This window comes from Chiroxiphia lanceolata, chromosome 3 (genome assembly GCF_009829145.1).
Source record: "Chiroxiphia lanceolata isolate bChiLan1 chromosome 3, bChiLan1.pri, whole genome shotgun sequence".
Classification (NCBI taxonomy): domain Eukaryota; kingdom Metazoa; phylum Chordata; class Aves; order Passeriformes; family Pipridae; genus Chiroxiphia; species Chiroxiphia lanceolata.
Window position 1 is genome coordinate 34,936,942 of NC_045639.1, and position 25,050 is coordinate 34,961,991.

General features: G+C 37.2%; 1 long non-coding RNA gene across 1 annotated transcript in view; it reads right to left on the reverse strand.

Annotated features, from left to right (window-relative positions):
* Positions 1-12,851: 12,851 nt before the first annotated feature.
* Positions 12,852-25,050, reverse strand: part of LOC116784462 — a 32,836-nt gene continuing 20,637 nt past the window's right edge. The window contains exons 2-3 of the long non-coding RNA XR_004356080.1: positions 13,417-13,501; positions 12,852-12,991 (exon numbers count right to left, since the gene is read on the reverse strand). This is a non-coding gene — a long non-coding RNA (uncharacterized LOC116784462). The remainder of the gene's footprint in view (positions 12,992-13,416; positions 13,502-25,050) is intronic.

A 25,050-nucleotide genomic window follows, 5' to 3' on the forward strand; every position in this document is an offset into this window, starting at 1 on the left:
CTCGGTTTTCTGCTCAGTCAAACAGGGAAAGGAAGGTGTCTCTAGGTGAGGTCTGGTGGGTTGAGTTACCCCTTGGGTTTGTCCCACTCCTACAGCTAAACTGCCAGAAGTTAACTCAGCTGCATGCCTGAAGCTGGATGGGATGACTCCAGACATAAGAGGAGATCAATCTTCTCTGCTGTCCATCCTTAGCAAGGGTGGCACAGCAAAAAAAAGGGCTGCCCAGTCAGGGTTGCCATGACATCACACTATTCCTCACCTAGCACACAGGTGCCAGGAAGACTAAGAGCCGCTGTTCCCAAAAGCTAGCTAGAAAATTTTTCCTTCTTTCTGATGCCCTATGTGTGGGACATGAAAGACACCCCACAGACACCCACTCATTCCTTGGCCAAGCCCTAAGGATTCTGACTGACAGCATTCTCATTGACAAGGAGTATCTCCTATCTATACAAAACTTGGCAGCTACAGTACTTGAAGTTCTGATCAGGAAAAGTAATGTGGTTTTAGAGGGATTTAATAAGATTTTTAAATGGTAGTCAATTCTAGGCTAGGCCCTGACAAGCTCCCAGTTTTTATCTTTTATGAGTGGTATAATCTTTTCTGCTCATTTTCAGAACCACAAACCCACCTAAGATTCCAAACAGAGGCTTTCATGCACAAATATTTTGGAGTGTGAACTGGAATAAAAATACTAAAATTCTCTATGGCCTAGACAGAAATCATATGGTAACACAGAAAATATATTTGTGGGGGCAAAAAATGATACCATTCTTATATAGCTGCAGTTATAAGACCTGAAAAAGATTAATGCTCCATTTTGTAGGGTTGGAAGTAAAGGTGTTAGAAGCCTCTTTTCATGTTTTCCCTCAGTGTTTAGATTTAAAAGAAAATTGAGGAAACATGGTGCTTTTAAGAGAGACTACTGAGATTTTCTCCTAGACTAACAGCTTTGCTGACATAATATGTATTTGGATTTCAGACTTGACAAAGATCACATTCTGATTGTAAGGCTCAAAAGACAGTCTCAGCCCAATCCTGGTCCTCTGCACACAGGCTGTTCATCACATATCTGCAGCCCAGTGTCATGGCCTCTATCTCCGAGTCTGGGAGGCTGGTAGCCAGCTACAGCAGGTCAGCCTGAGTTGCCACCTGATGGCCAGAAAGGTAGCCAGGAGCTCCAGGGACACAAGGAATATGTTCCAGCTGCCACTTGGTAAAACCCTGCAGAAATGCCTAATCCCTACTGGCAGCTTGTGCTCTCTTAAGGTATTTCAGCCATTTTGAACTAAAATGTAAAAGCAAACAAATTCTATCACAAACTTGCCCCTTACAACTCAACCCATCACCTCTTTGCTAACAGTGAAAAGTGTCCTGCAGTTTTCTCATTAGGCCAATACTTTACTGGCTATGCAAGATGTAGTGAAGAATACTTCCTACATTTGAACAAGGCTTTCCCAGCAAATGCTTGATCATTGTGCCATATGAAAGGTGCTGTAGCTTAATCAAGACTTTTGACTCCCATGGTGATTAGACAGCATGAGGAAGGCCGAAGTTTCCCAAAGAGACAGTCTGCATCCATGCAAGGAAAAAATGTTCTCAATATGTTCAGAACGAAAATTGCAATGACATCTGCACGCTACTGGGTCAGACTTTGCTTATTATATGGTATAAAAATGTCTCCCTGTATTAGGTTTTATGACAACTAGCCATTGCTTGAATGGATTACAAACATCTCTCCTGGAACTGGATACCAATTGTTGCCTCTTTGCATCATTTCAATAACTGTGCATTATTCAGAATAATGAACAATTATGATAGGAACTTCAGATTTTTTCTGTAGCAAATATAATATACTTTTCTTCTATGTTTGTTCTACACAGTTTCCAATTTCTTGTTTTAATATGTTTAAACTTTTGTCTAAGATGGCTGAACTATTTCTCTTCCTAGTAGTCCTTCCTTTCTATAATTTTTGGGGGAGAAGGGGAGTGATATCACAGCGACTCTGTTGATCCACATTCTTTACTGATATGTTAGCACTTATCTTTCACTTTTTTTCCCCCAAAAGGCTGTGCTATTGCATTGCCCCTATTTCCTTCTTTTTACTTGCTATGATTTTTTACTTAATTTAGTTCTGAACTTTGAATAGTTTCCCTTTTGAAGTAGACTCTAGTTAGTCCTTTTATTATTTGTAGGATTTGTCATAATGTTAACTAACAAAAGTTCATATTTATTCGGCTGCATTACAGAGGTAGTTTTTAATGTCAACATTACCTTCACGTCTCCCTGTCCCTCTGGGTATATAGTGTACAAACCATTTGGGGTTAAAAAAAAGAAAAAAAACACCACCAAAGAAACCCCACAACCACCACCACCACAAAACAAACAAAAAAACCAACACATTTCTATTGTCCTATTCAAAACCCTGACAGAGAAAAATGCAGCAAGAGAGAGCTCTAGAGGCCCTCTCCTGCATTGCACCGACTCCCACGTACATACACACTTATACATACACTGAATGCATGCCCTATCTCTTTTGTACATCTGACATACAGGAAGCTTACAAAACACTCCAGCCATAAGCTGCAATTATATGACATCCCACACTTTGTTCGGCTACCAGAAATGAGGTTTGCTTAGTTCTTTGAAATGAAAGAGGCAGAGGAGTGTTTTGCTTGGATCTTTCTTTGGAAGATAGTGATTTTTGATTACAAACAATAGACCTGAGTCAATCCCTATAAAATAAGAAAAGCGTCATTACAGTAAATTCTGGACAAGCTCTGTAGTCTTCTAATTTTCCTAAAATTTAAAATCACAAAACCCACAATACTTTTTCAGTTCAGGTAAGAAGCACATGGTTGCAGCAACTACACTTACCAAAATCCCTTTGAGGTAAGCTTTAAGTAGTTATCAGGAAGAAAAAGAGATCTCAAACTCATTATTATACATAATACAGGCATTATCAGGTACCACTGGAGTTTATCTTTCCAAAGAACTGTTGAGCCATCTGGCAGAAGGTAGGTGAGGAGCTTCTGGGAAAGGAGCCTCCTGTACCACACCCATGCTCTGAGGATGAAAACTATGCTACTGTGTACCTGACCATCAACCTGATCATCACTATATGCAAAACAAGGGCTAAAATACTACTAATACCCAAGATCACAGACTGTGCTGTACCACAAACCCAGGTCTGTTTCACAGGGACTGTTTTATCTCAGGTCTTGGAGTTTTCGTTACTTATGAATCAAAATTTGCCTTTCTAATTGGAAGAAGTCCCCAGGCAGACGTATCCCAGCTCAGTGACTGCCTCAGGGCACCTCTCTGGTATCACCCCAGTAACTCTGGAGTCTCTTTCCCTGTTGCTCCTGAAGAAAGAGGGCTGCAGGCATGCCTGCCAGTTCCCAAAGCAACACTTCCTCTTAGAGAGGGTCAAGATGTCTCAGACACTCGTGTGACAATGAGCTAAGCCAAAGGACAAGAGCTTAATTACAGAACACCAATTTGTTCAAAGCCCATAGCGTTTAAACCCATCCCTGCCTACAGCCTGTCCTCCAGGCTGTTCAAATCATGTTCTTCCACAAAAACTTAGATACAGGTCATACAGAAATCTTTTCTGTGGCATACAAACGTTTTGTTCCTCATTTCTACCTTACATAATAGAAGAGCATATTCCCTATCATCTGTCAGTTTTAACACTTTAAATTCCATGGTAAAATGAAAACGCATTCATAGCGTTCAGAAATAAAACCATAAGGATCTCACAAGTAGACCTCAACATAAGCAAGAATGTTTGTCATTTTCTGACACACCTATGAATACAGATGATTTGTGTGGGGGAAACAAAAAAAAGGACCAAATTCTGGCCACACCCAAATCTATACTAAATGTGGGATTGCAACAATAAAATTGACCACATTTTCTCTCTGTTTAACTTATATATGTGCATATTGCATTATCTTATAACTTTAATAACCTTAGCGACATTCTATTTTAAATACCAGACTAGTATAGGTATGGAACACCATATAAATCAGCAGAACAACTTTTCTATGAGAATTATTTAACTGCTATTGATTACATGAAGCCACACACAGATGTAGGGGAAAAAAAATCCGTTCACATATACAGTCATCTCAGCTAGATGTATCATACAAATCATCGTGTCTCTGCAACATCCCTCTTGCTTGTGGCAACTGAAAAATCAATGCTTGTCTTTAAGTAGGCTCTCCTCAACACTCAGCTGCCAGTGTCAAGGCGGTTTTTACTGGGATTCTCCTTTGCCAGCCTCCTTATACTCTGAGGTCAGCTCCTAAGAGGTAGGTGGATTTTTTCCTCCCCAACTTAACCATCCCTTTTCTGAAAATCCTCTCTCTTTCACTTCTTCCCCTCCAGAACAGCTATTTGCAGTGTCCTTCAGAGACCACATTAAACCTCTTAAATCTTTCCTGCATTTCTTTCTATTGACCACTCTCAGATGGTTAGCACCAAAATTCACAAAGGATGAATCAGACTCTAAAATACCATGAAACAACAACTACACAATAACTTAAAAATAACTGGTGTAGTTTGGGGATGTTTTCTTCTTGCTCTGAATATGTGTGCAAGGTCCTTACGGCACTGAAATTCTCATGCCTTTTAGTGAGCACAGAAATCTTGGCTACTGAGCAGAATTCCCCAAGGGGGAAATCAAACCCCTTTGGGTTTGATCACAGAATAATAGAATGGCCTGGGTTAGAAGAGACCTTAAAGATCAACCAGCTACAACCTCCCTACCATGGGCAGGGACACCTTTCAACCATGGCCTCAGTTGTTGAGCTTGTCCAGCTCCCTCTGGATGGCATTTCATCCTTCAGGTGTGTCAACCACAGCACTCAGGTTTGTGTCATCTGCAAATTTGCTGAGAGTGCACTTGATCCCTTCGTCTATGTCAATAATGAAGACAGCACCTATGCACAGCAAGAGTCCCCAAGTCACACAGGCACCTTCAGGGCTGGCCAATCATTAGATTAAAGCAGTTTTGAACTGGACAAAACTCAAACTGGTCATCTGCCCGTGAAAGACTTGCTTAGCTGGGAGCTGGGAGCTAAGATGGAGCACTGCAACTGAAATTCCAATGACCTGCTGTCCTCTGCCTCATAGGGACAGAGGGAGAACAGCTTTTCTGGCAGCGCATGTAAATCTTCACAGCTTTTCAAGGCTTCCTGCAATTGTCAACACTGAACCTCTCAAGCTTTCCCAGTCAATTCTATGGAGGAAGAGAGGACTGTTCTGATCAAAGGAGCAATGCTGCTGGCCAATGGTCAATTACATTTTTGGATGAAGGAGCCTCCTAACTGATCTATTACCCATTTTGCCATGTCAAAAAGGTTGGACAACGCCATGTCCATATGTACAAACAAGGTGTGCATTGTGTGGATTGGTTAAATAGTCCCAAATATGCAATGCCAAAAAAGCTAGGAGGAAAAAAAAAAAAACAAACCACACTCCAGTAAATAAACTTTAATAATGGTCAGCTTGAAAGCCATAAGGAATGCCCTAAATATATAACCAAGAACTGTGGATGCTGTCTCAACATATAAGCACCAAAAAATTACTCACGAGTCTAATTACATGTGAAACAGCTTGTATATATCTAGTTAAAAATAAAAAATGCCCAAAGGAAGCTCAAAAAAAATTAAGCCTTAATTCAGTCGTGTATTCATGTATTTGGGAAAATATTCCTTACAAAAATTAGACTCCATAGTCATAACAAAAATTAATGCAGAGAAATGTTTGTGCATATATATATACACATATATGATTCTCTTAAGTAACTTATTTGAAGTAACTAAAGTCTCACTTTTCATTCTAAAATTAATTAAAGGAAAATCCAAGTACTCAAGTTGTTTAATAAACACAGTAAGCAATGTCACGGTCAAAGAGAAAAAGAACAGGGTTTTTGCTGAAAATGCACCAAGAGGAAATAAATAGCTTTCTGGATAAGTAATAATCAACAGCAAACTGCAATGCCATTATGCTTTACAAAGGACAGAGTGGAATGTGTGGAAAGATTAGAACAAAAAAATAAAGAAAGCTGTAAAAAACCCAGATACTTGACAGAAGAATGAGAAAAGGACATGGCTCAGCGTTCTGCAAAAATGATTCAAATAAATCTATACTTTGGTAAATAGGAAAAGGAAACAGAAAAGATGTAATAAAATCCAGTTATTTTTCTTGGCATTTCATTTGACAGCAATAATATCTAAGGTCATCTCTCATATAAACTTACCCTAAGTAGAAACATTTTGCTTCTGTTTACATTGAGATTGGACAGTAAAGTCATTTGAGTGTTCATGTGGTGGTGTTCTTTATCTTGTATGGCTCCTCACAAAGTAATACATTTTATAATTGGAGAAAGAAAAACCAGATTTGTATAATACCAATGAGTGTTATAGGTAGCAAAGACAATTTTACTGGCTTATAAAAATTGAAACAGGGAGATGGCCACAAAAAAATATAAAACTTTGCCAATGAGTTCATATTATACACAAGAATACAAAACTCTCAGGATACTAACTTCAAATCATCATCTCTGTCTCCTACTGTACCATATCTTTGGCAAGGCTTATGAACAATGTTTCCATCTCTCAAAACTCTTAGCTTCCCCACTTTGACTATTTTTCAAAAGTTTCCCTTAGCCTTCAAATAAAAATCAGATAGAGTTCTTTTACAAAGTAAAAGGTATTCTCATAGGAATCTTTACACCTATATATGTGTGTGTGTGTGTGTGTATACATACACATACACACACAGAGAATTAGTTTGAAAGCATTTTTGTCCAGGAAAAATGGAAAAACACCCTAAAATGTTTTGAGGGATAGGTGCTATGTGGTTTGAGCTTTACAGTACCACTACCCGAGTTCCAAAAAATGGTAATGTTAGAAAGATGTTTAAGTAATCACTCTAAAAGCTTGACTGCAATTATAAAATACAATATCCCTACACCTTCTGATGTTGTCCTTCCTCTTTTTCTCAATACATTGAGAATGACACTAATAATGTCAATAATATTAATGCATCAGTCTCACGCAATGTATGTTTACCATGTTCTGTATCATGTTAAGAGCAGGAACGAAGGCACTGATCTCTATTAAAAAAAGTTCTTTCAGCCAAAATTCAGACCAAAATGTTACTGTTTATAATGCAGTACCACCATTAGAATAAAAAAACAAGCCTAGGTAATTGATGTGACAGTAAGCAGAGTAAGACTGTATTTTATGTCCCCCTTCATTACAAATCCATTTTGCATCCATTCTAATTGCTAGCCTATTCTCAGAAAAAAAAGTTATTTGATGGGTTGGTGGATGTCATATGTGCATTGTACATTTATAGCACTTCCATTGTAATTCAACATTAATTATATTTCACATTATGTACTGCATGATGCTGCCATATGAAATGGTCCAACTCTGTAAATGAGAAAATTAAGCTCACTTTTGTCTGTTCTAATCCCATTTTACCCTTATTACACTTCAGTATCAGAACTCTCCTCTTTTGTTGTATTACCAAATCCACAAACACACAAAACACAGCTCTTTCACACAGAAGAGCAAAAGTTTTAACAACCTTTAAAAAAGAAAAAAAAAAGATCCCAAACAAAAAAAACTAATTTTCAGCAATTCCATATAATTTTAATATATTTTCCTACTGTTGAATTCTTACTAGGCTCATAAAACACTAATTGAGAGAAAAAATGGAGCACTAGTTTCCTGTCATCATAGATATAGAAATAATAAACATGCATGACAGCAGACTATTGGTCAATGATTTTAAAAAATGTGTCACTTCATGTATACCCTGACCTCTTCTCAGTCAGTTTGACATTTGCTCAGAGATGACTAGTGTTTATTTTCCCATAGCTGTGTTTATCACAGAAACATAGCATAAAAGACAAAAAAAAAAAAAAAAGGGCACTTAGAGGGTTTTCATCTTTTGTTGAGTCATAGAGAGCTATCCCTACTGAAATGAACCTGATTATTAGTACAAAATAAAGAAACTAAAAAGGGAATAGTACAGTCGAAGATACACATATATTTGTGGAAAAAAAATATTTTAAAACATCCGAATGCTTTTTACACTTTCTCTGATGCCTCACAGTTGACAAAATTTAGAGAGGTTGGGTCCTTTTGAAGGAACTTTTGTTGCTTGACTTCATTTCACCAGTACACCAGGTGACCTTTCCAGAGATCCTCTGCATTTTTGAAGCCTTAGTTGCTTAGTGTGGACAGACAGGTTGAAAGCCCAATTATGTTCTTCAAACAATTTACTAGGCAGTCCTTCTATCAAATATTTATGTCAAATGTGACACTTCTCAAACAGAGGCTAAAGAGCCCATGAAGATACGGGAGGGAAGGAAAAATAAGAAAATGTGAACAAGACAGGAGCTTTAAGACCACCCAGATTCCCTTAATCCATGAAGCCGTTCTTGTCCACCTTTGTTGACTCTTTGAACTAGACTTTCCAGAAACTTTCTAGGAAATAAGGCAGAGAGGTTAATGCCACCTGTTTGCTCATAAACATTCTTCCAAAATAGACGCATGGTTGAATAGGATGCACAAGTCTTTAGTTTAAGAAAAGTATTGGGAATATCAGACCAATTATTTCTGTACCTGTAAGCAGGTGTTACTGTATCTGATTTACTACAGTTTTAGAGTAGAACCTCATGAGATGTTACTTGACTCTGTGGGAAGGTTGCCCATACTAGACCAGAGGACCAGATCTCGTTTTCTTCAGTGAAAGTGGGAAAACCTACATTCCCATATGCAATTGGTTATCTTTAGTAGCTAGTTGTCGCATCCACACCAAGAAATCAAAGGATATGATGACTCATGGGAGACCCCAGCTACAGATCCCTCAAGCCACTTAGGCAGAGAAGGCCTAGATGGGAACTCCATAGTCTTTCCTCAAGAGCTCGGCTGATCTGCCTATTTCCCTTCAACAGAAACAGGGCCTTTCTCTATTTTTTCTCAATATTTAGATAAGCAACCAAAGCCTTCATCCAATTTCCATGGGCTTGGAACCTTACAAGTAAGTGCTAAAATCTTACAGACTGTAAACTGCTTGTGGTTGAGACCCTTTAAGGTACATCCTGCTGACCAGCTAAAACAGAGAGACAAGAAGCCCATACAGCAAGCTCCTCCAGAGCTGGACATGATCATCTATGTCCTGAACTGAAAAATGATAGCTACCTAGGCCAAAGTAGTACCTTTATAAGCCATATTTTCATTGAGTAGTAGTTTAGCCATGCTATTTTCTAGCTAGAAGAAAGTGGTAGCAAGGAATCTATTCCTGCTTTTTATACAAACACAGACTCCACAACATTCTAACACATACTGAAAGTGTCAACCAGTGCCACAAAAATTGGGAACAAATCTGGGATATCTTTAGGTAAAATACCCAGAAAACATATGTGTGCATAACAGCTGTTTAGTAGAAGTTTTCTGAAGGTACTCCAACTGTAATAGGTAGAACATTCCTTTTAAATCTTAGAAAGTACTAAAATGTTAAAAAAGCCTTCAGGCTCCCATACAAAAAAACCCTATAGGTAGATGCTTGTAGTTTCCAGGTCATTTTCTCAAAGGAATAACCTACAGTGCCTCAGTAAAGTGAGCATTTACTGCATCCAGGAAACATTATAAATAAGGTGAATGATTTTTTTAATATTATAGATAGCTTTCAATAAAATCTCCTAACAATACTGCTCCAGTTAATTACACCATTCCTGGACATGTTGATGTCACCATATACTTAAATATAGGGTTTCAGTAGAAGAGTCATGTTTCTGAAACTTTACTGTGCACCTATAAAAGTTTCATGTTGAATTACTGGATTTTTAGTGTAATTATAGTATGTCAATTACATATTTATAATAGCATTACAGGGCTTGAGAACAGAGACAGTGCTGGCATTCTCTGTCTAACACTTCAGAATTAGTCAGATAACCTTCAGCCAGGTATCTCTGCCCGCAGGAGCACTGCAGTCCTGGGGTTGAGACTCAGACAAAAAAGAATAAAATCTGCAGCCTTTATTCAAAGGACTACAAGAATCAGCATGCCACACATACAGCAAAAGCTTGTTATGCATAGATCAGTCACTGAATCCATAAAGATTTATTCAATATTCTTCCTTTACAGTCAGAATTTCTTATGCCATTTCAGAAATCATGACTGTGTCCTGGACCTGTACCAAGCTTCCTGAGCACAGCAGCCTACCCTATGCTTTGTATGTGCAGTCTCAAGAGTATCCTGTGAAGGTCTAATGAATCTCCTCATCACTGCTCTCTGAGCCAAAATCAGACATTGTAGTAGCAAAGATTTTTACTGCAGTCAAAGGTTACAGATAAGTTAATAATGCAAAAGACCAATACTCTGTGGAGACAGTACAGGTTTGGGATACTGCAAAGGGACACCATATCATCTCATTAACCCTTTTAAAATTTACTTGACCATTCAGTTTGGTTTAATATAGATACTATTGTTAAGTTAGCTAAAAATGAAAAAAATCAGCAAGAGAATATAAATTGCAGAAGTCTTCTTTTATGGCAGCTTATGCCTCTTAGTCCCTTTTCATATAATCAAACTAGTCCTGTCAGAATTTGTCACTTAGTATTTGCAGTAAAACTTCTGGTTATGATAACGTTTGTCCTCTATTATCCTTAAGAACATTTTCAGAGGTGCTGCCCTAGGGATCTGCAGAAGACCTGACATTTAAAAATCAGTCATTTGATATTTGGAGTTACTTAGAATTATACTAACTCAAAATAAAGGTTGTGTATGCATGAAAGTGCACAGCCTTTCTTCGCGACACCTCTATCTTTCTTACCTTTTTTCTGAGCCACAATATTTTTGGTACTTGAAGTCCTGTAATAGCAAGTTCACATTCAAGATTTAACCAATGTCAGTGAAAGAAGTGTTAATTGCTTCCAAGTTACACTATGTGTTGGTTGTTCAACTACATTTGCTACACATGCTGATATGTGAAAGCCCAGACTGCAAGACAGTCTGCTGCAACATCTCCAGAACCTTGCAAAGCCTGTTTGGATATAACATTAATTCACCAGAAGCTGGTCAGTTCTGGACTTCCATTCGTTTTAGTATTTGTCAAAAGTAGTTTTTTAATAAAAGTTCAATCCTTCCAGTGGTTTAAAAAACAGAAAAGCACAGTTATGCCCATTGTACAGATCATATATTCAAGCCTCAGATAACCATGACCTGTACAATTGCTCCAAATAGATCAATACCAAAATGGGAAGAAAACTTTCTCTCCTTATTTTGACTAGTGTGATATTCAGTGAGCTGTCTTGCCACTTTTGAGTGATTTCAATATTTACCATTGTCATTTCTAGTATCCCAGTTTAAAATACCTACTTTAAATGCATTTTATGAAAGCATAAGTAACATTAATGTGAAATTGAAAGAGATTATTTTTTTTTTTTGAGAGCAGAAAGAGCAATACACTAATTATTACTCAAGACTGCTTCTCAGACAAAAGCCGGAGAGAACTGTCTAGCTTCATATTTAGTCTTCTCATACTGGAAATTTGTCAATTAAGACTTTTCTTCCTTGCATTATTCTAAGATTCCTTTAAGAGACAACCTAATTAGCACAAGGTCTCCAAATGGGATGACAATTTATGCTGACAGTTAAATGCTGAATTATTCTTGTTTCTCAGCTTTAAAAAAATGGGAAGAACCAGAATGGTAATGATAATTTCATATTACACAAGATAAAGTGAATTATTATGCTCACATTTGCTGTTCAGTGCATAGACCATAACACATCTTGTTTCGAAGTCAGACCTATTTTAAATCAGTTGCAGGGCATTTAAATCAATTGCCCAATATTGCCACATTTAGCAACAAGCATTGCCAACACATTTTTTCTCTCTCTACTCTGCTTTGAAAGTCAAAGCAATCACAGAAAGGAAGTTCACAGGTAGCACCCAATTTCAGAAGAGGGCATAAGTCATCCCATGATGAGCTATTAGATGTCACTGCTGGACTACTTTTGGTCAGTTGGGTCAAAGCTATCTGGTTTGGTCTGCAGTTATATTGACACACTGCAGACATACCCAAGTCATCTTTCCTTGTTTAGCCTCAGGCCCTGTTATGGTGGCCACATCAGAATACACAAAAGTACAGTTGTTTTAAATGAAATACAATAACAGACCCTTTATTAGGATACAGAAGAACCCAGAAAGGAAGCAGAGATGTAACCTACCTGGTCTTTATAGAAATACAGGTCAAGATTCAATGGATGAATTTTTAACAAGAGAAAAATAATCAACTTTTGTATTTTTTATTGGTTGTTTTAAACCATTGCCACTGATTATTGCAAGATTGGGCTTCTTTCTCATTATTCCTGTGAGCAGAGATAAAATAAAGCCTTCAGGAAAATACAGTGCAATGGAAGAACTGTCCATGGAATACAGACATTTTCAAAATAACAAAAAAATAAAACCCAAAAAGAACCTGATCCCTATCCCTACTGTGAGCTGATTTATCAAGACCTATACAGTAAGAAACAGAGAAAAATGGAAAACACTTTTAAAGGACTATTGTTGCAATCCCAATTAAAGCAAAAACAATATCATTATACATTCCAAGAGGAAAAGTTTGCAGCTGCAATGATACACCTTTTCAGCAATCTGAAAGTGAAGCTATTTAGAAGAATGAGAACAGCTGACACTTCCCCATTGCTGTCCCCTTGATTCATGTGTCTAGATGACTCATGATAAATAAATCCACATTTTTGAAATGGTCTTTTTTATAAGTCTATGAACAAACCACATTACCATACCATGGAGATTTCAGAATTCCAGATAGACCAAAAATTTATTTCCAGTGTCCCATCTATTTTGCAAATCACTGCACCAAAACTCTGCATTATCCTGTCAGATTCCTGCAGTACTCATTTTTCTGCTGTGCTTCAGTGAACACTTCACCAGCTGCACCTTTCTGCATCAGAATAAAATGAACATGAAGAAAACTTTCAAATCAAAGTGGAAAAACAATTTTTCTTTTCTCCTCCACTTTTCTTTATATCCACTTTCTCAGGTGCTTGCAGAAATCAGTATATGATCATCTGATTGCAGGAGTTAAGAGACATGATGAAGCTACAGTCACTGCAGGAGGAAGACCTTGAGCTGCCTCTCTCAGCTTCAGTTGTTTTCCTCACCACATCCTTGCTCCTTTCCCTCAGACTAGAATATAAGCACTACATTTTATAGACTGCTCTTTATTAAAAAAAAAAGATAAGAAAATTGTGCATATTGTGTATTAGAATGTTTTGAAATTTCAGTATTCCAAAAATCTATTTGGTGTTTCTTTCCAAGAATGACAAAGCAGGATCAGTCCAGAGTAGAGATGCCTTGTGTTTTTACCTGGAATAGTGACTTGTAGCTCATCAAGAGTCTGGAGCTGGCTGTATGGCTTTTATCAAAGCCAGGAATGGCACCAAGTGTGTTCCTACAGGATTGGAAACATTTAAATTTAGGAAGATATTAAACACCCAGTCACACTTCTCAGGTGCATTCTGATCCGAAGAAAGGCACTGTGCAAAGTATTACAGAAGAGCCAAGTTGGACGTTCCTGGAGAAAATCTTGCCATGGTACCATAACAGAGGAAGCTTTACACACACCCCTCATCACTGTACAAAGTCTTGCATGAGAGCAAGCACTAAGGAACGGAGGTACAACTAGCAAAGGTTTAAACAGATCATACTTTGCAAAGGGCAGTGAAGACCAAAGCTAACAGGTAGTCTGAGCACAGTAGTCCTCCAGGACTCTCTTTTCAGTCAGAGGAAAAAAGAGCACAACAATATTCAGAATACAATCTAGATGCTTTCTCTTAATCAGATTACTTGGCAGCTTTGTTTAACCACTTAGTGAAAGTGAGCCAAGTAATTAAGACACCAATTTCTGTCTAGCCTCTTCTAAAGCGTATTTATTATTTCTTCTTCTCATAATCTTTCCCTCACCTTCCTTTTCCATATTTACTTAAACAGATTTTATGTTGTTAAGTCTTCAAGGCGCTCTACACTTATGTTTGTATTTCAAAACTGCCCTGGAAATCAGTAGGATGTCAGTAGTCTCTATGTCCCACTGAAAACAGAGAGAGTGGTGAAATAGCACCATTGGCTGATGACACACACATTCAGGGCAAGTGGTGTTGCATGCAACCCTTACCACCTGGTTTGATCCATGAAGAATAGCAGTAACTGGCAAATCTTGTTGGTGTCATTAAGATGAATCTTGAGAATTAGCCAAGCTATAGATACTACACAGAAGTATGTAATTGGTGCTTCCCTCAGGGAAATATCTTAATTTGATTAGTGTTTAACCCAAATTCTTTTCATTAGCTATTACTAGCCATGAGGGGAAAGGGCCTGCTGTGCACAGGTGGCTTGGACATCTCTTCATGCTTTCAGGACGTCTGTTTATGCCAGTGGGACAGTGGCATAAAGTATTAGAGGTAGGGAAGTGATTCAAATTAATTTTCTCTGGGCTAGCAAGGCCATTTAATTTAGTCCCAGGAGATAAAACAAGAACTTGTAGTGACAAAAACATCTGAAGCTGCGGAAGCTGGGCAAAGGAGTCAGGGCTCTTTAACAAGAGTCTGCTTGAAAGAGTTCTGCTGGCTTGGATTTTGCCATCCCAATGTGAAAGAAAAAGAAGCTTTAATTTATTTACACGTGAGTTCATTTCCTCTGTCCTACTTCATCACCACCATCCCACTTAGTTGGAAGCCAACTTTTTCCAGAACCCTTTTTTCCAACCATATCAGTAAAGTCAAATCAGTCCATACCTCTGCTACAAACACAATAGAAAATACCATGAAGATTAAGAAATGTATGCCTACAGTTACAGTTTCTACTAAAACTCACTGTTCTCTGAATTTATAAAGTAAAATATAAAAAAGTTTCCAAGGCATAAATCATGACAGCTAGACTGGTTGTCTGCCATCACAATCCCAGAGAAAAGTAGCTAAAATCTGACCTCAGGCTGTGGTTCACACATATTTTCAATGCAAATATGCAACTACTTTCAAATCTGCAAAATCACAATGTTTTATGCAGGCCTATGTCTAGGCTTCCAAACATGTTCTCCATCTCCCACAAGTCTCATACTTTTAGTAATAACTCTGAAAAATTACTCTGATTCAAGACCTAGTATCTTCCCCTACTCATAGTTTTCACAGTCCCTCAAGCTCAAAATCTCCTTTACCTCTGCATGGATTACATCATTTCAACTGATAGCAAGAGGATTAATGTTATAGGATAGAACTGGAGTTGAAACTATTTACAAAATCAAGTCCAGCTGGGGAGCTCAGCCCTTAAAGACAAAGCCAGACATCAGATAAGCAAACTTCAGAAGACACTGCAACAGAACACCCATGCCAACATTCTTTAGTGTTGCAATATTTTAGCTTTGTGTTACTTTAAAAAAAATATATATTTATTAAAAAGGTATCTCCACACACAGCAATTATTTTTCATGAAAATGATATAATAAAAAATTATTTAACTGGAAAAACACTTGCTCATTGACAGAAACCGGATAAAAATACCAATCAGCTTGCCTCACCTCCTGCTGCGGGAGAACTTAAGGGGCCAAGAAAGTGGCCAGCTCTTAACACTCAAAGCCTGTTTGTTCTCTTATATATCTCTGACTTTGAACTTTCCATACACTCCCTGGTCATTCCTCTTTCCTGCACTCACTCCTGCCTCCAGAAAGGGAGCACTGCTGGGAGAAAAAGCTTCTGACTCCCTGCTAGAGTTCCCCAGAAGAGAGCTTATAACTGGGAAGAACAAACCACAGTGACCTGCAGGATGGAGCCAGCTGGGCACCACACACAAGGGAAAATAGTACCGGAGATATTTTGGCTTCCCTGAGCATGATATCTCATTTCTTTTGCACCAGGCAAAGCAGCCTCTAGTGCTGCTTATACCACAGGTTGTGGCGCAGAGCCCAGACAGTAATTTCTACTGCTGTTGCTGCTTAAGAGGTTTCCTGGCTTCAAAAATAGGTTTATACAATTCTTTTAATGATTTCTATTAGCAAATACTCATTTATTAGGAAGTCCGAAGCTAAACAAACAAGGAAGTAATCCAGTGTGATGAAAAATAATTCTTTCACAGAATTGAAGCCTCTTGATACTACTCCTCACCATCAACCCTTCCCCTATCCCATTTTTTTGAGTTAGGGTTTCACGGTCCATTCTTATATGCCACTGAAGCTTCATCTACCCCACTGCGGGTAAATGGGGGCCATGAAGGCTTATTTGTGAAATGTGGCATTGAACTTTATTGCTATAATGCTGGGAAAGAGCACTGGAATATATTCTAGTGTCTTCTGTGTTCTAATCCCTCTGTGACAGGACTGGAAACCAAGCAGAGATACTCTCCATGGAACATTACAGCACTTAAGGTAAATACACTGAGGCAGATAGCTGAATCCTGACCTCTTTTTGTACCAAGTCCTCCACTCCTCTTTTTCCTCATTATGATATTTTTACAATTACATGTTTTGATAAAGAGGAAACTTTTCATACAATGTTATTCTGAAACCTCATTTTTTTTCCTATTACTATATAGTTGCCATAACAACTTGATGCAATACCTTATTTAATAATAATTCTCTGCATCCTTTTTAGCATTTTAGTTGTCATGACAACAACATGGATTTTATTTCAGACCTACCTCCCCACATTCTTTCATGTGTTTTGGTTGCTTTGAATGAAATCAGACTCAGTCTCCACTAAAAAGACCAAAAAGAAATTTGATGAAGTGCCTAGAAAAGAATCATCTTTTTGGAAAAATGTTCTCACGCTGTTGTATAACACATAACTATGTCTTTTCCTGATGTAGGCATGTTTACTTTAACAAAAAGCTCAGTGCAAATACTGTGTTTGAGAGCTGAATGCATAGAATGGAGTTATATAAACGTCCAACATTCTGTCTAAAAATAAGCAATAGTTATCGATTAAACAAAAATAAGATAATGGAATTGTTTAAACTAAGCTAGGTATTCTTTCAATTTGTAGCTTATAGTGAAATATTGTCTTCAACCTCTCCTGCCCTACAGCTAGGTCAGATATTTATGTTACATCAGAGTGTTAGCAAAACTATCTAAAAATATTGTTATTTTTCACTCAAATATAACATCAATTGAGAATCATTCTAAGCTTCAGTGGGAAAAAGAATAAAATATTGTGGCAATCTTATACCACTCTAAACTATATGCAGTAGTGGAGATTTACTTCTTTTTTTTTTTTTTTGGTGAGATGATTGTCATGAAATAGCGAGCTAATGTAAAAAAGCTTCCAAGTCAGTGCCCCTTTTTCTGTTGAATATCAGAATTTACAAATTATAAACTGAGATTTGAAACTTACAGTATCATGAGTAGTAAATTCACATCGCTTTTATAGAATAGACAGATCATGAAGTTCACCCTGGAAATAACTGTTCATAGAGATATCAGGCCAAAGACTGAACAAGTTCTTGTCTCTTCCATTGACAGCAATACAAACTCTGTTACCTGGAACCTACTTGTCTCCTTCTGAAAAGAGTGTTACTACCTTATCACTTGAAGTGCTCTACTTTTTTCAGCTGTCTGAATTGTAAAATTCAGAGTAATATTTACATAATATTTACGAGCTGTGAAAACTTAAGATCAGCCCAAAAAGATTTCCAACCACTTCCTACTACACATCAGAATATGTTTTATGTATCTGCAGTTCTTACAAATGTTTTCTCAACTGCAGGAAACGTTTTAGCTTTCCCTGAATATTTCAAGCTTCTTTTCCCAAAATGTGAAATTCAGAGTCATCCAAAGTGCAACATGTGGTTTCTAGGCTGCAGTAGCTATAATGATAGGAATGGTGAAGCACATGTGTAGTGAGGGAGATAGAGGTTATGAATTTTAGAGACATGAATCTTAATTTCCATTTTATTGTTTCTGTGGATTGGTATCATATGTGCTGTATGCACGTGCAGCTTAAATCCCTCTTTAACATTTTCTTCAGAGCTACTAAATCGTATTATCTGGGCATCCTACTCTAGATCTGACATTTCTCTCTAAACATTCTACTTCAAAAGTACAAAGCAAAAGCAAAAATATAGAAAAGAAGGGGATAGTCTGATTTTCAGAAATATGGAGAAATAATTTATTTGCAAGAAAAATGCAGACAAGACTAGAACACAGAGTAAAAGGAGAAGGAATGGGAAGTAATGAAAAGATCAAGTAACAATCTTTTTCTTAGCACAAGAGCTAAGCAAAAAGACCAAAAGTTAAAACACAGAATTTTTTGTCACTTATTATCAGTGAACTTAGTAGACTAAAAATTATGAATTTGGCTAAAGAAACAGCTGCAATTACCGAAGCAAGATGCAATAAAAGAATTATAAGTCCTTATGCTCATTTGTTAACTGCAAACCATGTGAGATTGGAAATTTCCTACTGGTAGAAATTCCCATGGATATTTACCAGCTTATACACAGAGATACATAAAAATCATGGTAATAGTGATAGAAAGCAGTGTGCTTTGTACTAGTGTACAACATGCATTTTAGAGACAATTTAAAGAGAAACTAAATTAACATCTAACTGTTTGGAAGGGAAAGAGTGAGATTAAGAGAAGGTGAAAGTGAGTCTTTATAGAGAAGAGAAATCTGGTTATTTAAATCTTGCTGCTTACAATTATAAAGCTACTACATGCAGCATCTTGGCTGATTTTTTAATCTTCACCTTACCTTTATCTTTCAAAATGCTCTTATCTGTTACCATTTGTGTTAAAACACTACAAAACAACTTGCTTTGTGTTTCTTTTGTGTGAATTGAGAATTTATTTAGGAAAGAGATAACATGAATGCTTCTCATCAAGAAATGCTGTTGCTCTAATTTTCTCTTAAAGGAAACATAAATGTTCATATTATTCTGAACTTTATATTGGAATAAAAGGTAATTGACAAGAACAAGTACCAGTACAAATGCACTCCCCTTCTCCTAAAACACATTTGTATTACCTTATTTTTCAAGTATCAGCACTCTTACCAATGAAAAAACCACAGTTTCTGTGTTACTCCTTTACTCTAGGTGATAACAATATTTCCCAAAGTCAGTTTCCTTTCAAATGATCACTATCTGCTCAGGCTTCCATTTAGTGTTTCAAATACGAATTACTACCTTTTTAGTTTATAAGGGTACAAACTAAGTTTAGTCATCACTTCTGCAAATAAATTCGTGGCATAAGATGACAGAAAATATTATATGTCTTATTTTTATATATTTACATTTCAAATATGAGATTTTTGTGTGACCATTTTTCATCTCTTGCCATAGTAAATCTGGTTACCAGTTTCAATGAGTCAAAAAAAAATCACAAAAAAAAAAAAAAGGAAAAATAAGAAAGAAAAGTCTTTCCTATTTTCTTCACAAAATATTCTTATGAAATAAAGCTGAAATTCAAGTTGCAGCTACAAAGTTTATATACTTTGATGGTATTTAGTAACTAGAAGAAAATCTGGAATATCTACTAGTATTTTGCACCCAGAGGTATTAGAATCCTGTTTCAAGTAGGTTTGCAGAGCCTGGCCTCTTAGAGTAGCCAGCTCTGAAACTGCTTTTTTATAAATACCCAATATCAGCCTGTTGACTGCAGCATACTAGATGTTGGAGAGGGTAATTTATAGATCTCATTTTATTTCATCACATAAAAAACAGAACTGGAAAAAAAACCTAGATTTTTTTTTAAATATCCAAATTTAGAAAATCTTAATTATCCATAAGCACTTACATATGTTTGTGCACGTGGGTACTTTCTGTATGTGGAAAGAACAGACAGGACATCATGCCTAAGAATAAGAGGCTAACTTGTCCTGCCTCCTGCACACCCTAGTTCACTTTAAAGTGTTTATTATCAGAAACAATGCAAAGCAATTGGGGAGGGGAGCACGCAATGAGTAGGTGAGTTCTCTATAACAAACAGTTGTAATCACTCAGCAGCATAGCTTGTCTCTATAGTCAAGACAATATGGTCTTCCATACCACGCTATGATCTTCCTCTAAAATTTCCCTCTTTGGACATGAAGCATATCACAAGTAAGAAGTGGGGCAAAGAGGCTCTAGAAAGTAACTTAGGTACTCAACAAGTCCTAAGGAGCTGCCTACGTATTTTCTGGGCTGTTCTAAATTGTGTCAGCCACAATAAGGTCCAGCACAACAATTTGTCAAGTGGAGATTGCCAGAATGCAATAACCCTTTGCTTTCCAACTCTTCTTGACACCTACAACTCACTAAAGTATACCTCAAATACAGAAAAAAATTATAAGTTACCTGCTTAGACAATCTTTATTGCAGAATTTTGCTGCTGTAGAGGCATACAATGAACCCAGGAGTGCCAGAGATTCACTTAAGGTAGTTTCTTTGTAACACTGCTTGACAACTGCTGAACCAAACTGCCGGAGACAAAAAGGTACACAGTCCTACTCCTACTCAACCAAAACAAAACCAAAACAATGACTTCAAAGGCCCTGGGTTCCAGTGATGGCAAGACATACTTTTGAAAAATGGAGGCAGGCATTAGCATGTGCTGGGCATAAGAGGAAAGAAGAGGGCCACTTTATGCCTGAGGAACACACCCGAAGAAAAGAAGGTGCGTGTGGGACAGAGTCCATGTTATTAGCCCCTGTAAATGACTCCCAAAAGTGAGAACAGAAAATATAAATATGGGAAAGGGTTGATAATGGGATTTTCTGAGTCCTGTCCCAGCAACCCTGAGTAATGTGCTATAGGGAACACAGCTTAAGCAGAAAGGTTGGACTAGGTGATTCCGGGAGGTCCCTTCCAACCTTAGCCATTCTGTGATTCTGTGATCTGCTTCTCTATGTGTTATGCAGCAAAACCCAGTCATTTCCAGGCAATGTCCACAGCAGTATCTCACTCAATCATAACTGATCATAAAACACAGCTCCTGGTCACATCTTTTCCCAGACAGCTAGGAAAATAACTTATTTTCTTAGTGACAGAAGTCTTTCTGGGGCAATTTGCTGGCAATATTTGTAATAATGCACAACACCATTGCATCCATTTCCACTGAAAACAATGGCTTTAGCTCACAGTGAACAGAGTCAACATTATTATTATTATGCAGAATCACATTCTGTGTCATGGCACCTGGGAATTTAATATCGTAGTGTTGCCTTCTTTTTCCAATGAACTGATTGACTGCTTTGATAGCAGCGTTAATTATAGCATTGGCAGAGCTGCAATTAAATTAACATGATCACAATTTACCATTGACCAATATCAAGCAATTTACTTCAGACAACTACCAATTAGTTAGCTATCAAAAAACACCCTCCAGAGACATGATTTGCAAGTTCAGCTGTTAATCTAATTGAAGTGCAAACAGTACTGTGATTACTTATCAAAACATTATGTAGTCTAGCAGGTCACATGCCCTTTGGACATCTTGAAGCCTTCACTTTTTACCTCTGAGCAGGTATGAGGGGAGAAGCTAGAATGAGTACTATCAGTATCATCTCTGTTAGAAAATGAAAAACCTATCCCCACTTATACATCCAGCCCCTGGCATGTTTTACTGTAAAACACTGCAAGAGTAATGGGGAAATGAATATAATCTTGCTGATCAAAGACCACACAGCAATTAACAGGGAGTATTCTGTTCGGAATTTATTTTGGCATTAAGTCGAATTGAAAGGATGCTGAAATTTTAATAAAACTTACATAGTAATATATATGCAGAATTTTTTCAAAAGCTAAAAAAATTTTGATCTCAGAATAATGAGTTTTACTGATTTCTGCTGTTGGTTTAGTTGTTTCAGTCTTTGGCTTGGTTTGGGGTTTTTTTTGGTCTTGATTTGGATTTTTTTGTGGTTGGTTTTTTTTTTGGTTGATTGATTTGGGGTTTTTTTGTAACTTCGTTCATGTATAAGATCTTTAGGGAAATTCCAGACCCATCCTTTCTGCAACACACCTAAAAACAATCAATATGTGAATTTATACTTTCTATTTAGAAAGGGGTTTTTCCACACTTACCTGAACCCTTTATACTTTAAACAGTTTAAACATTCACTACTATTTCTATTTTCTTTTTTCTAAATTCAGAGGAAGTAAATTTGAAGTATAAAAATATCTGTTCCCTCCAGTGAACCAGCAGGATCATAGCACTGGCAAAGTGTTGTGCCAAGTGAGAGAGGACCTCAGTGTCCTGGGCCAGGCAGACAACAGATACCTCTGTAAAAGCACATCCATACCCTAGACACAAGCACTATATTGCATTTACTTGAACTTGCTAGGTAACACTGCAAGCAGAATAAAAAATTACACCTAAACCATGAGAATTGGAAGAATTACAATTTGATTTGTAATCTCTGTGAAAAGGAGAAAATTAAGAAATGGAACAGTTTTTGGTCCTCCAAAAATATTTGCAGGTACATAAGCTGGTTCAGAGCTAATGAACTCAAAGATCTATTCCAGAGTCTGACCATTGAATATTTTTTTCTGTGAAGTTTTCAATTATTTAAAAAACTCCTCCAGTTTCTGACTCCTATTTAATCATATCAAAACACAGTAAGGCAAATTATAGATATCAATATAGAATCATATCTGCTGTTGAGAGTCACCTTATACAAATATTAGTCTAACATTTAACACACAGATGTTAGGACTGATTCTAATACAGAACAAGAAGCTTTTAGAGAAGCTAGTCAAGGCCCTGTTTTCACCCTTCTGTAAAATTTTCTGGAAAACAAAACAACAAAACCCACCCACAATAACAACAATAAAAACCCACAAACAAACAAACAAACAAAACAGGCAAAAGATGGAGTGGCAAGATGTCTTGCAAATTTACTAAACGCATTGCTCCTCTTTAATAAAAACTCTTTTTTGAATGCAAAAGCAAATAATACAACACTGTTGGGTTGACACAGGCAACAAAAGAAAGCATAAACTCCTGAGGTCTGATTATTCATTCTGAGGGACTTCTGTTTACAAGACCAGCTGAGCTTTTGCATTTCACTCACCCTAGAAGAAGCACAAGGAAAATGTGTGCAATACTGCTCTTCCTCTATATTTGCTATGGTCACTCTGAAAGCACGTAAACTCTTCTGCCCCAGGTGAAAAATTTAAAATCTCCAATACAATCTCTGGAGAGATAGTGGACAGTCCCTAAACTGTTCATTTCTCACTTATACTATTATATACTAAAGACAGAATAAAAATATTATTACACCAGTTCACAGGAATTGTCAAGCTTCACTGAGGAGAGGAGGACAAAATATATTACCATTTGAATCTGATTGATACTATTCAGTCATGGCTAATTAGTGATGCTATAACTTCACTTTAGTACTGTCAGCACTTAAGTGGTAAAAATTCCCTTCAAATAAAGTTTGCTATTTTGGTGTCCCAGACAATTTCATTTAGGACATTGCACAAAAGTTATGTCTATGGTGAAAACACTAGGATTGTGGGCAGACTAATCATAAAGAGAGGTACAATAAAACCCCTTGCCCATGATCCACAGGAATCTATTTAGTAACTCCAGCATTCATAATGCTCTGAAAATACTAACTACACTTTGAGCAACTTTACAGCTGACCTCAGGATCAAAAGGAATTACTCACTTGAAAAAGGAATGCTCAGATGGCTGATGCTTCAGAGTATAACTTGATGGGAAGTCCCATTCAAGCTCTGTGTCTACTGAAACAAGTGAAGAGAACAGACAGCTTTAGTTTTGTGTGCTTGCAGACATGAATTGAGAGCTTGTTCTGCTAAGTGCTGCCACTGAAATAAACTGTCTTAAAGAAGGCTGATCTAAAACCTACTGGCTCTTTCTCAGAATTCTTTTCGCTGACAATAAGAGACTTCAGTTCTGGCCACAGCTTCATATGGTTAAGTACAACTCATCAGAATCAAAATTAGGTCCAAAATATGTCAGTACAGACAGAAACAACTGTTACCTCAACAATATTCAAGTCTGTAGCTGAATGAGGTGTATTACTGCTGTGAGTTTTGCAAATCTTTATTTAGTTGGCATTTTTATTTTCTTTTAGCATTAACCAGTGCCACTTACCTTACCTTTCGTCTAGCACACTGGCATGAAAAACAAATAAATACATCTCCAAGCCTCCAAAAAATTCTGCATTTTCCTTTAAAACAGAATCCTGCTTACAAATTAAGTGTTTATTCCAGTGATTGCCACCTAAGCTAGAGCTGGCAAAATTATTGCCCCAAATAAATCAGCAGCCTGGACATGTAACTTTTTTTTTTCCGTTTGCCTTCTTCAGCTCTTTTAACATATTTGTTCGTTGCACCTGTGCTTTGGCTGTGTGAGGCTATAAAGGTACTTGTTGGCAAAATATTTTCATGTTGATCCTACATTCTCCCTTGGTTTCGGCTGACCACACTGGGGTAACATAATATCCCTTTGCTCTCTCATACAGATACTTCCATAACAGTGGTTAACAAGTGATATATTGTAATTCCCCAAGTACCACTGTAAAGACAAAGCAGTTTCCAAAAACGTTCAGTGACAGCCTGGCCACTTGATCAGCTCTTTAGAAAATACGTTCAAAAGCACTTCTTCCAGCTACCTATGATCTCACACTTCAAAAAACACAGTAAAAGAAAAGGCAGAGGCCTTAGCTGAAAACACGTGTGTACTGCAGCAGAGACTTATATGACCTCTTCTGCTCTATATGTGTTACACTCAAAATGGCTAGAAGTACAGAAGAAAGTAGGTAATCTTATAGCTCATTAAGGCTTTTTCAAAAGATGCTGACTTAGGATCTCATCCATCCTTTTGATTACCACAAAGAATAATTGAGTAAGAAAAGAAAGAATCAGGAGGAAGAGGGAAGGCTGTGTTTTTCTGTTCATATCCCTCTTCTGCTCCAGCTCTTTAGCACATCCATCACAGATTTGCATGTTCCTCAAGGAGCTTGTCATAATAAAAGGTGAGATTCTTGCAATGTCAATGCAAGGCAGTG